Raw genomic sequence first — 15507 nt, forward strand, 5'->3', positions numbered from 1 at the left:
CTTGCACACTGCTGGTGGGAATGTAAATTTATACAGCCACTATCAAAAACAGTATAAACAGTATATGTATAATGGAATATTACAACAGCATTTAAAAAGAAGGAAATCCTACCATTTGTAACAACATGGATGAACGTGGAGGACATGATGCTAAATGAAACAGGCACAGAAAGACAAATACTCCACGATCTCACCTATGTGGAACGTAAAATAGTCAAACTCATAGAAGCAGAGTACGGAATGGTGGTTACCAGGGGTTGGGGCAGTGGGGGTGAAGGGGAGAGATGAGGAGATGTTAGTCAAAGGTACAAATGTCCAGTTATGCAGGATAAATAAATCTAGAGATCTAATGTACTGCATGATTATAGTTAATAACACCATACTGAATACTGGAAATAGGCTAAGAGAGTAGATTTCAGGTGCTCTCATCACGCAAAAAGCTAACTATGTGAGGAAATGGTATATTAACTAGCTTGACTGTAGTAATCATTTCACTAGGTATATGTATATCAAATCATCATATTTTACACTTTAAATATATACAATTTTTAAGTGGCTCATAGAGATTAGTAAGGAGGCCAAGTTGTAAACAATTATAAAGCAATGAGGAATTCCAGTTACAGAGATATATATATATAAACTCTGTATGAAGGGAGTGCGTGGTTACAAAGTCAACATCAAGTGAAATAACAAATATGCAGTTATTTTTATTGTTGCTGTTATTATTGCTGCTGCGACTGTTTTTGTTATTAGTTTTGTACTTAGCAAGGAAAAAGGTGTAAAAACTGGTAAATATGAATAGGTCTTCAGTAACAGGGAGTTTCCTTTGTTGTCAGAAACCCTGCCAAGGTACCTTGTCCTATTGCTTTATCAATCCTTCCTATGATGAAATTCCAAGGAGCTACAAAGGGCTGTGTAGGTAAATCTACATCCCCCAAAGGTAGCCCTTAACCCCTGTGGAGAAGAGTTGCTAAGAGACCACCTAAAGAGACAAATTCACAGTTAAATGATGCACTGAGCATAATGCATTGCACATAGCGGCCACTCAAATAAAAAATAGTTATTATCGGGCTTCCCTGGTGGCGCAGTGGTTGAGAGTCCGCCTGCCGATGCAGGGAACACGAGTTCGTGCCCCGGGCCGGGAAGATCCCACATGCTGTGGAGTGGCTAAGCCCGTGAGCCATGGCTGCTGAGCCTGCGCGTCCAGAGCCTGTGCTCCGCAACGGAGAGGCCACAACAGTGAGAGACCCGCATACTGCAAAAAAAAAATTAAAAAATTATTATAAAACATTGGCTATATTCCATGTGCTGTACAATATATCCTTGAAGCTTATTTATTTTACACATAGTAGTTTGTACCTCTTAATCCCCTGCTTCTATTTTGTCTCTCCTCCCTTTCCTCTCCTTTCCTTTCCATAGTTTTTTCTCTGTATCTGTGAGTCTGTTTCTGTTTTGTTATATTCATTAGTTTGTTTTATTTTTTGTATTCCACATATAAGTGATTATATACAGTATTTGTCTTTCTCTGTCTGACTTACTTCACTAAGCACAGTACCCTCCAGGTCCATCCATGTTGTTGCAAATGGCAAAATTTCATTATTTTGGGGACTTTCCTGGTGCAGGAGAGTTAAGAATCCGCCTGCCAATGCAGGGAACATGGGTTCGTGCCCCAGTCCGGGAAGCTCCCACATGCCGCGGAGAGGCTGGGCCCGTGAGCCATGGCCGCTGAGCCTGCGCGTCTGGAGCCTGTGCTCCGCAACGGGAGAGGCCACAGCAGTGAGAGGCCCGCGTACCGCAAAAAAATAAAAAAAATTTTTTAAATAGTTATTATCAATTTTTATGAGGCAATTGAATGTTGGAAAATTCACTTAGGGTCAATCAGCTTTTACATCGAGGTTAGAAGTCGGATCTACACATCTTGTGCCAGATGCTGGAATGAATTAATCAGACAGGATGTCAGTCCTTGAGGAACTCACAATCAAACATGGGAAAGAGAAAGTAACAAATAATTAATACATAGTATGGCAGATGAAATAGCAGAATTGTGTGTAAAGTATTGGGGGCAGCACAGAGATGGCAATTCATTCTTCCTGGGGAAATAGCAGACAAGTCATAGCTCCACCATAGGTTATTGTCTGCATGGGTATCTAAAAGCTGTTGGGATATTTAGAAGTGAATTTTTAAAAAAATAAATTTATTTATTTATTTTTGGCTGCGTTGGGTCTTCATTGCTTGCTGTGCGCGGGCTTTCTCTAGTTGCGGCGAGCGGGGACTACTCTTCGCTGCGGTGTGCGGGCTTCTCATTGTGGTGGCTTCTCGTTGCGGAGCATGGGCTCTAGGCGCACGGGCTTCAGTAGTTGTGGCATGTGGGCTCAGTAGTTGTGGCGCACGGGCTTTGTTGCTCTGCAGTATGTGGGGTCTTCCCGGACCAGGGATCAAATCAGTGTCCCCTGCATTGGCAGGCGGATTCTTAACCGCTGTGCCAGCAGGGAAGTCCCAGAAGTGAATTTTTAAATCGAAAAAACAAAACACTTCAAGTTCTTAGTGTGTCAGGTCAGATCTTTTCAGGTTATTCTCCCAATAACCCTGTGAAGCTGGGGATCATTATACTTATTTCATAGATGAGGAACAGAGGCACAAAGAAGTTACCTAAAGTAAGGCACACTGTAAGCGATGAACTGGCTAATTTCAACACCTGTGCTCCTTCGGCTCCATAGGACTGCAAATACAGGTTTCCAAAAGGGAAGGTTGGCTAAGCCAGAGAGTTTTTTCCTTGTCTAGTCCAGGTAAATGCTATCTGGTAAGATACAAATCCATCTTTGTGTTGTTCCTACACTCTGAGGAGGGAGGAAGCTGAAGGGAAGAGGTAAAAAGAAGGGGACAATTAGTTCTATGTATCGAAGTAAAAGGCTTCCCTTTTACGCTAGAATACTTTAAAAGGTCAGAAATCAAGGACCCAAAAGGGAGGTGAAATCAGCATACATGGATGTAAAGATACCTTAGCAATATCTATTAATGTATTGGAATCTATATTTTTGTTGCCAAGCTTTGTTGATTATGTCATGAGTTATGAAGGTATATGAGCTTACTGAACTTCCCAGAAGGACACTTTCATACAAATATCAGATATCCTTCCCTATCCATTATTTTGTAACTTCTCTGACTTATTTTGTCTCCAGACTCTAAAAACTAAAACTCTCTTGGGGATACCAAGACGTACCTCAACACAGGCTACTTTCCAGGTACTAAGGCTCCTACCTTCTTGCTTCATCCTTCTATAGACTTGTCTTTGTATCTCCATTATCTACTCCAGGGCCTGAACCATGGTAATATGCATCTGGTGAACTGATTGAAATCTTCCTCTTCTTCTAGCTCTTTTTTCTCCTACCTCTAACCCATCTCTACAATGGCATTTCTGTCTGCACTTTCACAAGTGGCATAGTAGAGACATAAGCAGACATAAGGATGGGAGAATATGTATTGAATCCAATCCTGCTTCAGCCATTTACTCACTATGTGGTTTTGAAAAAGAGGGAGTGGTGAATGTCTGGGGAACTTCAAGTTTGGCTGAAATGTAGACATAGAGAAAAAATGGTGAGAGGAAGATCAGAGGAGACTAGAGAGGAAGAACAGAGTCACATCATTAAATCCTAGGCTAAAGGGTTGGGGAAGCTTTGACCAGTCAGGAACCAGTGAAGAGTGGAATAGTGGGGGAGAGAATGGAGCCAGCGAGTCCAGCCAGAAGACTAAGGGAGGAATTTTTTAAACTGGATTCCCAGTTTATTATAAAAGGATATGATAAAGACTATAGATGAACACCCAGATGGAAGAGATGCATAGGGCAAAGTATGGGGAAAGGAGGAGGAGCTTCCATACTTTCTCTGAGCATACCACTCTCCCCAAATCTTCAGGTGCTCATCAACCTGCAAGCTCCCTAAGGGAGTAATATAAGAGAGAAGAAGGAAGGCCTAAATTAAGGCACTGATAGAGATGGAGAGGAATTAATATAAGTGATGTTAAGGAGGTATAATGACCAGGAACGGTGCCTGATTAGATGTGGGCAGTAAGGGACATTCTGAGTTATATCCTGGGATGAGTACTGAGTACCCGTCTACAAATAGGTGGCAGAGAAGCCAGTTTCCCATTCTCCCAGGCATATGATATGCTGCTTCCCCTCTCTTTATTTTCTAAAAGCCTCTTGGGCCATCAGCCTAGAGTAGGAAATAGATTGAGGCTCAACAAATCCCTTGTGACCTCCCCATTGGGAGAAATAGAAGAAAAGGGATGAAACATTTGAATGCCACCTGTAAGGGCTGCCTGAAGTAAATCCTTTCGGCCTAAATTCTGGATAGTTTTGCCTTCATGATGTGGGGATACTGGAGGGGAGGCAGCTAAGACAGTAGGGCTAAGGAAGAGGTAACCAAATAGTAACTTATGATCACTTCACTTTTAAAATGATTTGACAAATCCCTCTCTCCCTCTCCTCCAAGCCATTCTTAATGCTGCCATCAGAGTGATATTTCTAATCACAAATATAACAAATATGACCATGTCACTTCCCTGCCCAAGGACGTTTAATGCTCCCCACACACTACCTGTAGCAGTGCTGCCCAACAGAACTTTCTGCAAATATGTAAATGTTCTATTATCTGCTCTGTCCAGTATGGTAGCTACCAACCACCTATGGCAATTGAGTACTTGAAATGTGACTAGTGCAGCCTAGAAACTGGATTTTAATTTAATTTTAATTAAAATGTAAATAGCAACATATGGCTAGTGGCTCCCTAGAGTAGCCTATAGTATTAAGTCCAAACTCCTGGATACAACATACCAAGTCCTTCACTCTCTAGAACTTGTCTACCTATCTAGCCTCATTTGCCACCCTTTTCAACACAAACATTACTCCCCAGTCAACATAAATTCCTGTAATTCTGCAACCATGATATACTCTCTCACACCTCCCTGCCTTTGTACCTGCAATTTTCTCTGCTGAAGTGACCTTTCTTTACTCATCCACCTGGAAAACTCCTACTTCTCTTTAAAAGACACAAGTTGAATGTTACCTTTCCTATTTAGCCTCTTGCACGCATTTCACAGGAAGGTATGGTCCCTCCACTATACTTCTCTGGCCTATTTTTCATGTCCTCAACACAGCATATTGTAACTATTTGCTCACTTGTATATCTTTCCCACTAGATTGTGGGCATTATTTATTTATTTATTTGGCTGTGCTGGGTCTTAGTTGCGGCATGCAGGATCTTCATTGCCGAGTGTGGGATCTTCAGTTGCGGCGTGTGGGTTCTTAGTTGTGGCATGTGGAATCTAGTTCCCTGACCTGGTATCGAACCCAGGCCCCCTGTATTGGGAGCTCAGAATCTTAGCCACTGGACCACCAGGGAAGTCCCAATTGTGAGCAATTTTTAAAGAGCATTCTTTTTGATTCCACCTCACAGATAATCAAACCACCTACATGAACATTATGCAGTTTTATCAAAGGCAGGATGATAGGTATGTTTTTTCACTTTGCAGATGACAAAACTAAGGGAAGAAGATAGGTGGCTTGCCTAAGCTTAAACACCTTGTACATGACAAAAACAGGGTAATGACAATAGATTTTATTAGCTTTGGAAGTCCATTCTTATGGTCAACAACAGCAAAAAGCAAACTGGAGGCTCTGAGATCCTTCCATTGCCAATCCTAAATCTCAAACCAACACTTGGTGAATTGGCATTTACACAACACACATGAATTTGGGCCCCAAGCAACTTAACTGAGGAGCTAACAATGAGGTCAGTCTTTTCCCAGATAAGAATGGAAGCTAAATGCACTGAAGCACCAACTTCTTCAGCTTTGTAAATTTCTCCTCCCCCTCAAGACAGATGTCTCCCAGTCTTTTTTTTTTTTTTTTGCGGTACGCGGGCCTCTCACTGCTGTGGCCTCTCCGTTGCGGAGCACAGGCTCCGGACGCGCAGGCTCAGCGGCCATGGCTCACGGGACCAGCCGCTTAGCGGCATGTGGGATCTTCCCGGACCGGGGCACGAACCCGTGTCCCCTGCATTGGCAGGCGGACTCTCAACCACTGTGCCACCAGGGAAGCCCATGTCTCCCAATCTTTGTCCACTTAATGTTATATTTTGTCCTGTGTAGCACATTCTTAAAGGAATATTCTTCATTTTTCTTTGTAACCCCAGCATTTGGCACAGTTTGTAGAACACAATGAGGTTCCTTAAATGGTAAAAGGAATAATGAATGAGTGAATATTTATAGGTTCCTAGATATAATTATGGATTTTAGATTTTTTTTTCCAGATCTTGCACCACACACACACACACAAAAGCATGGAGAAACTTTTGCCTTTCTGGCTTTATTTTTACAAGCCAGTTGTCTTTAAAAGCTTTTAAAAATATCTGTTCCAGCCCACAGCACAACCACATCTGAGAAAGCTTTAGGGAACAAGAGAGAATAAAGGGAGACCCTTTAAAAGAATATGTTTGATCTCAGGTTAAACTTCCTTTAAAGTAATAATTCTGTGGTACCTATTATAAAAAGTTTCCCAAGGGTGTCAAATAGCTCTAATTTTTGGCTTAAGTGAAAATATATGCATTAAGCTACCTCCAACTGAAAACTATTTTAGCTTCAAGTAGGACTCTTCTGCTTCTATTTTTTGGTATAGTTTTGGTACAAAGAAAATCATACTTGAACGGGGAAAAAAAAAAAAAAAGAAGAAGGCCAGAGGCGGAAGAGAGCTGGCTACCTAAAAAAAGCCAGAAAGAAATGGTGCTGACTCCCCAGCCTGTACTTTACCAGGAATTTTCTGCTTGTGCAGGGCTGGGCCGAGTGAGTGGGGATTACCTAACTCCGGAAAGAGGGAGAAAGGATGATGGAAGAGGCTGCAAGAGGGAAGCTCAAGTGGTTAATGAGATCTTAGAAGCCCATAAGAAGAGAGGGAGAGGGTGCAAAGAACCTCTCAGCAAGCAAGCTACATGTTCAACTTAGTTGAGAATCTTTCTAAAAGCCCAGAACCTGTGTTCAGGTTGGTCCAGCCTGGGCTCCAGCACAGGGATACCTGCAGCACGAAGCTCCTCCAGCATAGGGATACTGGGGTACTTGGATACCTGAGAGGCCATCCTCTCCCACCTCCTCCCATCCCTTTCAGGTTGGCCTGCACTAAACCACCTTTTTAATGTACACCATTACTCGACATATGAAAAACTCTTCTTATGGACTAGGAAGAATCCTTTGTGCTGCTGCTGCTCAAGCCCCAGATATCACATGTGTACTAAAAAACAGAAACAGGAAAGCCGTAATTTCACTCTAGCAACCTACTCATAGTTGCTAGTGTAATTTTCCTCCCTGGCAGCTTGGCATAGGAGACACAAGTGCAGATTTTACAAAAACATGATGTGGAGGCTGATTTTGAAATAAATTCCTCAGAAGATGGGAATACTTTCTTGACCTACTGAGATAGGAGCTTCTAACCTTCATCTCCAATTATCCTATCCTCCAATTATCTGACTTTATTTGAATGCCTCCTCCTCTTTACCTCCACATCTACTTCCCAAGATCCACTTTCACTGTCTCTCACCTGAACTATTGTGCTGGCTTCTAATTGATCTACAGCCTTCAGTCTCATCCCCACTCCAGTTTATTCCCAAAAGCTGCCTTCCTGAAGTATATATCATGGAGATCATGATTTAAAAAACAACATTAAAAAAAAAAACATTAAAAAACAAACCAAAACCTTCAATAGCTACTTATAGCCTTCCAATTTAACAACATACTCCTTTCCTTGGAATTCATAACTCTCATAATCTATCTCTAATTTACCATTCCAACCACTCCTATTTATATACCCATTGCTTCTATTACACTGATAACTCCGTTCAACCTATTTTCCTATACTTCCCTTTTGGACTTTACCACTTGTATTATAGTTCTTTACAGATGTGTTTGTCTGACCCCCAGATGATGCTCTTTGATTTTAGAATCCCTGTATGATTCAGCATTGTGTTTCTCTCAGCATCTTTATTGCATGTACATATTGGAGGCACCAGAAAATATCTGTGGACAAACACTGGGCTTGCTGATGAGTACTAACATCTTTGCCCCCAAGTTTCCTAATCTAAATATAAATAGTTCTCATGATATGCTACTCCTATTTGAGTCTCTGAGGACTGTTTCTTAAAAATGGGGGGGAGGGCATACTTACTGCAAAACATTTGGAGAAGATAGAAAATTATAAACAAATAGGGCTTCCCTGGTGGCACAGTGGTTAAGAATCCGCCTGTCAATGCAAGGGACATGGGTGCAAGCCCTGGTCCAGGAAGATCCCACATGCCGCGGAGCAACTAAGCCCATGCACCACAACTACTGAGGCTACGCTCTAGAGCCCCCAAGCCACAGCTACTGGAGCCCACACTCCTAGAGCCTGTGCTCCACAGCAAGAGAAGCTGCTGCAATGAGAAGCCCACGTGCTGCAAAGAAGAGTAGCCCCCGCTCGCCGCAACTAGAGAAAGCCTGCGCACAGCAACGAAGACCCAACGCAGCCAAAAATAAATATAAATAAAATAAATAAATTTATTTAAAAAAATAAACAAAATCAACGCTACCCAAAGACAGCCTGTATGGTAACATTTCATTATATTTCTCTTTTATCCATGTATTTAAAAAATAATTTTAATATGGTCTGCATCCAAGGTAGTTTTGTTTCCAGTATATTATAACATAATCTATACCCTAATTTACTAAAAAAACTCATTGCAAATATCATATTGTAGCTGAATAATATTCTATTACAAAAATGTATCATTGGATCCTAAATTGTCTACTTTTAATATTATAGATTATACTAAATTTTCATGTTAAAATTACTTCCTAATGATAGCTATCATGAGAAGCAGAATTACTTCCAGATAGATTCATTTTGAGGCTTTTGATATAGTTTGTCAAATTGCTATCACTTTATTTCTCCATATTTCCTGTTTTACCACACCTCCAGAAACACTGAATATTAATATATTTGAAAACTTTCCAAATTTTGTTAAGTAAAAAATTTCATATCAAAAATCTTTTCAAATTTGATAGAGTATAAATTGCATAGTTTTCATTTTCTGTTGTTAGTATGATTGAACCTTTCCCATGCTTTGTTATATAATTTTATTTCCTTTGCGAATTGCTGGTTACCCATTTATCCTTTGGAGTCTTAATACTTTTATTCCTGTCAATCTCAGCCTTTTATACATACTCTTATCATGTTTTAGGAAGCAGCTTATATTCAGGGAAAGAAAATCATGCTGGGGTTCAAGAAACCTGTTTTCAAGTCCCAGCACTACCCTTATGTGACCCCGAGCAAGTCACTTCTCTCCAGACTTCAATATCCAAAACTGTACAATAAGGATGATACCCTAGGAGCTCTAAGATCAAGGGAAAGGCCAAGTAGATAGGGCTACCCTCCAAAACTCCTGCCTTCTTCTTTAATTAGAACAGCTCCCTTTTAATCCATTATACGTATATACAATTCTGAAGGCCCTCCATCTTTAATGGTCTTGGATTCCATTATTCTGCCATACATAGGCAGTTCATTATTCTTTCCACTTTATAGATGAGGAAACTAAAACTCAATCCAAGTGAACAGATTATTCTTCAAGTCTGGCTAAGAGGACCTTCCTACTCTATTGTGGGCCCTAGCCCCTTCTCAAATCTAGAACCACCCTCTCTTCCTGAATTCCAACTCTTCCTGAGACTGGACTGCTCAGCATTTCAGGGTCCTCCAGCAAGTGTATCCCTACCATGAAATGCTCAACAAATCTCCACCCTAAATCACTTGAGGTAACCCTGTTCCTTCCAAGCCAAAGAGGTAAATTCTTCTGAGTAAAACAGAAGTCACCCTTTGTTGATAATGCTGTCATGAAGTAAGAAGTGGTCACTGACCTCATGAAGGACTCCCCTACATGCACAGTCATATAGGCCTAGGGGAGTTACTATGCCACTTGACCTTTGCCATATCTTCTCCCCCAATTTTTCTGGATTATGATTCTTCAAAAGTTTCAAAACTTTCTTTAAAAAATGTTTATGCCATCTAATAATAACAGCAACACAGTGCTTTCTTTTTCCTGAAACACCTTCACAGACATTTTCTCAAATATTCTTCACCACAATCTTATAAAGAAAGTACAGAGGGACTTACATCCTCATCGCAAGATGAGGAAATTAAGACTCAGAAGATTGAAGTGACTTGCTCAACATCACACCGCTAGAAAGTGGACTCAGGTTTTAGCCTCCTAGCCCAATGCTCTTTTCATCCAGCCTCTACCTCTCAACATTATCTCATTTGATCATTGTTACTTGGAGACCCACATTCAGGCCAATTTATCATTATTACAGGCCCCCTGAGCAGTCAGTCCCTTTACTCCCATGGAAAGTCCCATGGGAGGGAACAAAACAGATCAAAACTTATTTCTCTCCTGTCAAGTAAATAAATAAGTGAATAAAATCATGGAAAACTCCCCCTTCTCTATCCTGCTTATCTGCCTAATTAGAAACTGTAGTGCAAGACAACATTTAGATAACTAAGAAAGCTCCTACCAGAAGTTGGGGCTGGAAGATCTAACATATTTCTTGACCAGGCTGTGAAGCGTTGTTACAGCCATTTTAACACAGGAGAAAGATTGAGTACATCTAGTAAGAGGTGACATCTTAAATGTAAAGGACCCAACTTTTTTTTTTTTTTAACGTATGTGTTTATTTATTTGGCTGCATTGGGTCTTCGTTGCTGCATGCAGCCTTTCTCTAGTTGTGGCGAGTGGGGGCTACTCTTCGATGCAGTACAAGGGCTTCTCATTGCAGCGGCTTCTCTTGTTGTGGAGCCCGGGCTCTAGACATGAGGACTTCAGTAGTTGTGGCTCGCAGGTTCTCGAGCACAGGCTCAGTAGTTGTGGCGCAGGGGTTTGGTTGCTCTGCAACATGTGGGATCTTGCCGGACCAGGGATCGAATCCGTGTTCCCTGCATTGGCAGGTGGATTCTTAACCACTGCGCCACCAGGGAAGTCCGAAAAGGGTACTTTTGAGAAGGCTCTGATTATTAGATACTCCTACGTTTGGTGAAAGTTTGGTTTTGTTTCTTCAGAGATCCTTACCACCCCAAGATATTATGATTCTGAGTTTCTCAAGAGTGTAATACTCTAGAATCCTAAGACTGTAAAGTGTCTAAAGGCTCTAAAATCTTGTAATTCTTGTGGAACAACTTTACAAAGGGAAGATCAAGTTGTGGAGTAGCCAGTTCTTAGCTGTCTCTCCTTCTCTACCTGCCCCACCCCTAACCTGCTATTCACTTAAATCTCCAAGTATTTAATCGCCCATTGGAGAAATACAAAAATTATGGCACGTTCATCCATGGAATACTTTATACTATATATTCAATTAAAATGACGAAGAAAAATACTTACTTTGTAACAAAGAATACATGACTTTACATAGCATTACCCCAATTGTGTTAAAATAGATACACAGGAAAAAAAAAGGAAGAATGACAAAAATCAGTCATGATTATTTCTGGCCGGTGGGATATCAGCATTTTTATTTTCATTATGCTTTCCCAAATTTCCTAAATTATGCATATATTTTTATAATCAGAAAAAAAATGTTTTAAGTTCAAACGTGTTAGGTCACACCTGGCGCCGCCAATTTATTGTTGGGATACAGAGATGAGTCATCTCAACGGCGAGGGAGGGGCCAGCTGGGCATTGACAAGGGCTGGCTTTGAAGGGGAGGGACAAGCACTGGATAGGGTGAGGGCTGATCAGCTCAGTTCGAGTTCAACCCGGAAGCGCTGACGGTAGCACACGACAGGGCAAAATCCAGCCACAAGAACTGGGAATAACGTGGCAATCACAATATGCGAGCAAGGCCCGTCTCACCCAAGACGAGCCGGCGGCCCTCTGGCCCACGCCCCTGGCGAGTTCCCGCCCCTTGCCTTTCCCCATTGGTCCGCTGAAGCTCATTTGGCTCCTAGTGCCCGCCCCTCTGGGGGCGTACGAGAGGTGGTGCATCCCTCCCCCACTTCCGACAGGAGCAGCCATACTGAGTGTGGCGGGACCGAGACGGGCTGGGGGAGCACTTTGCTCTTTGGCCTCCGCTTTTATCCTCCCAGTGTTTCTCTTTAGTCTCGGGTTATCAGGACCCAGAGGAAAGGGCTGTTTGCCAGTTGGTAGCAGGGCGTTCGTGTGAAGTGCAGAGGTTTCCTTCACTGCCTCCAGTTCCCAGGAGACCTGCGGGTTTTAGTTTTCAAAAGGAGATGTTATCACAAAATCTTTCCAAGGTCCTAATGCCCTGTGGTTAGGATCTCAGAACCACTTAAAATCAGATCCTTAGAGGCAGGGTGACCATATAATTTATTGTTAAAACTGGCACAGATTTGAAAGCCTAAGGTGATACTATTAATTACCATTGGCCCAACAGTCATATATGTGGACTGTTCTGGAATTTAGAGCCACCCTACTCCAGATCAAGTCTTAGGCCCAGGTTTTTGTTTGTGTGTGCGTGTGTGCACGTGCGCGCGCACGCTGAAGTGTATGTACGGAACACTTCCATTTTAATCATTTTTATTTTTTTATTTTACTGTAGTTGATTTACAGGGTTATATTGGTTTCAGGTTTACAATGTAGTAATTATATATTTTTATAGATTATTCTCCGTTTAATGTTATAACATTGGCTCTACATTAGATGCTTTTATCTTATTCATTTTATATCTTCTACTTCGTGTCTCTTAATCCCCTTAACCTATCTTGTCCCTCCCCCACCCCTCTCCACAACGGTGACCACTAGTTTGTTCTCTATATCTGTGTCTGTTTCTGTTTCTTGTTATATTCATTTGCTTATGTTTTAGTTTCCACATATAAGTGAAAACACAGTATTTGATTTATTTCACTAAGCATAATACCCTCTAGCTCCAGCCATGTTGTTGCAAATCCTTCTTAATCATTTTTAAGCGGCATTAATTACATTCAGAGTGTAGTGCAACTGTCACCATTATCTGTTTCCAAAATTTTTTATCACCTAAAATAGAAACTCTACCATTTGGTAATAACTCCCCATTACCCCATTTCACCAGCCCCTGGTAGTCTCTTTGAATTTGCCTTTACTAGATAATTCCCATAAGTGGAATCATGCAATATTTGTCCTTTTATGTCTGACTTACTTCCTCAGTATAATGTTTTCAAGTTTCATCCATATTGTAGCATGTATCAGTACTTCATTCCATTTTATGGCTGAATAAAATTCCATTGTATGGTTATATCACAATTTGTTTTTGCATTTATTAGCTAGCTGATGGACACTTGGGTTGTTTCTACCTTTTGGCTATTGCAAATAATGCTGCTATGAAAACTCCTGTACAAGTATTTTGTTTGATTCCCTGTTTTCAGTTCTTTTGAGTATATACTTAGGAGTAGGATTGTTGGGTCATATGGTAATTCTATGTTTTAACTTTTTGTTTTAACTTTTAACCTGTCATACTGTTTTCCACAGCAGCTGTACCATTTTACACTCCCATCAAAAACAGTTAAGGGGGAACTTCCATGGTGGTGCAGTGGTTAAGAATCCGCCTGCCAGTGCACGGGCATGAGTTCAATCCCTGGTCCAGGAAGATCCCACATGCTTCTGAGCAACTAAGCCCCTGTGCCACAAGTAGTGAGCCCGCGTGCCACAACTACTGAAGCCCGAGCACCTAGAGCCCTGCTCTGCAACAAGAGAAGCCACCGCAACGAGAAGCCTGCTTACCACAACGAAGAATGGCTCCCACTCGCTGCAACTAGAGAAAGCCTGCACACAGCAACAAAGACTTAATGCAGCCAAAAAATAAATAAAAATTTTTTTAGAATGGATAAGGGTTCCAATTTCTCTACATCCTCACAAAAACTTGTTATTTTCCATTTTTTATTTTATTTATTTATTTAACATAAATAAGCAGGATCAACAAGCAGGCCCCTGGCTTACTTCAGGACATAAAGTTTATAGAACGGGTCTTTAATTCATGGCCTGGGATACCAAGATTTTAGAAATCTAAATCTTTACTGGCTGAGTTACATGAAGGGCTCCCTGTTCAGGCTAAGAGCCAAAATGTCAATTTCGCTTAAAATTTTTTTCTACCAGTGTACATTAATAGAAATGCCCTTGCAAAATTTGACTTAAAAAAAAATTGGGCACATATGTCTGAAGTTTAAAATCATTTTATTCAACAAATATCTACAGAGAACTTTAGGTCTGTTACCATCTTTATTCTTATTTTGTTCATTAATTTGTAAAGTAAATATTATGAATTTCTCTTTCTCTGAGACTTACATGGTGCTCTCTATTAAGGCTTGAATGAGGCTAGTCCTTCCAGCATGTGTCCAAGTCAAGATGAAATGTGGCGTATATGTAGTGCCAATGCTTCCCCATCACATTCATTTCTGGATATCTTTAAGTAGCATATTTTTTTTCCTTCAAGACTATACGTTTTGGGATAGAGAGCAATTAGAAATCACAAGGATAGGAAGATTTTTAGACCCTGTGCTAATTGGAGTAGGTGGTAATGTTGGTGGGGTCATATTATGTTTTTTTTTCTTCAAATCATTTTAATAACCTGGCAGTGATTCAAAGTATAAGAAGATTCAAACGTCTTCCCTTTAAAGGGGATGCTACCATGATTGCCTCACAACAAGCATGATCCAAGGCAATCATGAGACTGGATTCCAAAGAGCAAGGGTCGTAGGAAAGCTTCAAGGCTCACAGATTGAAGAGCTTGGATTCAGAAAGTCTCTTGAGGGCGAGCAGACAGCAGAAGAGACCTGAAATTTTAAGAGATCCTCAGAGGACGGGGTGCAATTGCTGGGTCATGAGCACCTTAAAGCATGCCTTGATGGTAATATGATGTGAAGAGTATTTGTCGCCTGGGAGAACTGAGCAGGATGGGCCATGCAGGTCTGTTGTCTCATAGGGTCAAGCTTCTTCAGTGAATAGATCCGGTCTCCCTGCTCATTGAGATAATACTGGAGAAACATGACCACACCAAAGCCAGAGGGTCCAATTCCATCTGCCCATATTATGTTGTGCTTTAAAAAAAATATGAAAGTTTTTACTTTTGGAAATTAAAAAAAAAGAATCTGTCCAAAATAGAAGCTGCATTCACTAAGCAGTCAATTCTATAAGTGAAGAAATTGCCAATTAAAAACATTTTATTGGGCTTCCCTGGTGGCACAGTGGTTGAGAGTACGCCTGCCGATGCAGGGGACATGGGTTTGTGCCCCGGTCCGGGAAGATCCTACATGCCGCGGAGCGGCTGGGCCCGTGGGCCTTGGCCACTGAGTCTGCGCGTCCGGAGCCTGTGCTCCACAACGGGAGAGGCCACAACAGTGAGAGGCCCGCGTACCGCAAAAAAAAAAAAAAATTATTTATTTATTTATTTTGGCTGCACAATGTCTTAGCTGCAACACGCGGGATCTTCCTTGCAGCATGCAGGATCTTTAGT

General features: G+C 41.3%; 1 pseudogene; it reads right to left on the bottom strand.

The window, feature by feature from the left end:
- Nucleotides 1–14846: 14846 nt before the first annotated feature.
- Nucleotides 14847–15040, bottom strand: LOC136127598 (H/ACA ribonucleoprotein complex subunit 3 pseudogene; annotated as a pseudogene).
- Nucleotides 15041–15507: the final 467 nt, after the last annotated feature.

The sequence above is a fragment of the Phocoena phocoena genome, chromosome 8 (assembly GCF_963924675.1).
Source record: "Phocoena phocoena chromosome 8, mPhoPho1.1, whole genome shotgun sequence".
NCBI classification, from domain to species: Eukaryota; Metazoa; Chordata; class Mammalia; order Artiodactyla; family Phocoenidae; genus Phocoena; species Phocoena phocoena.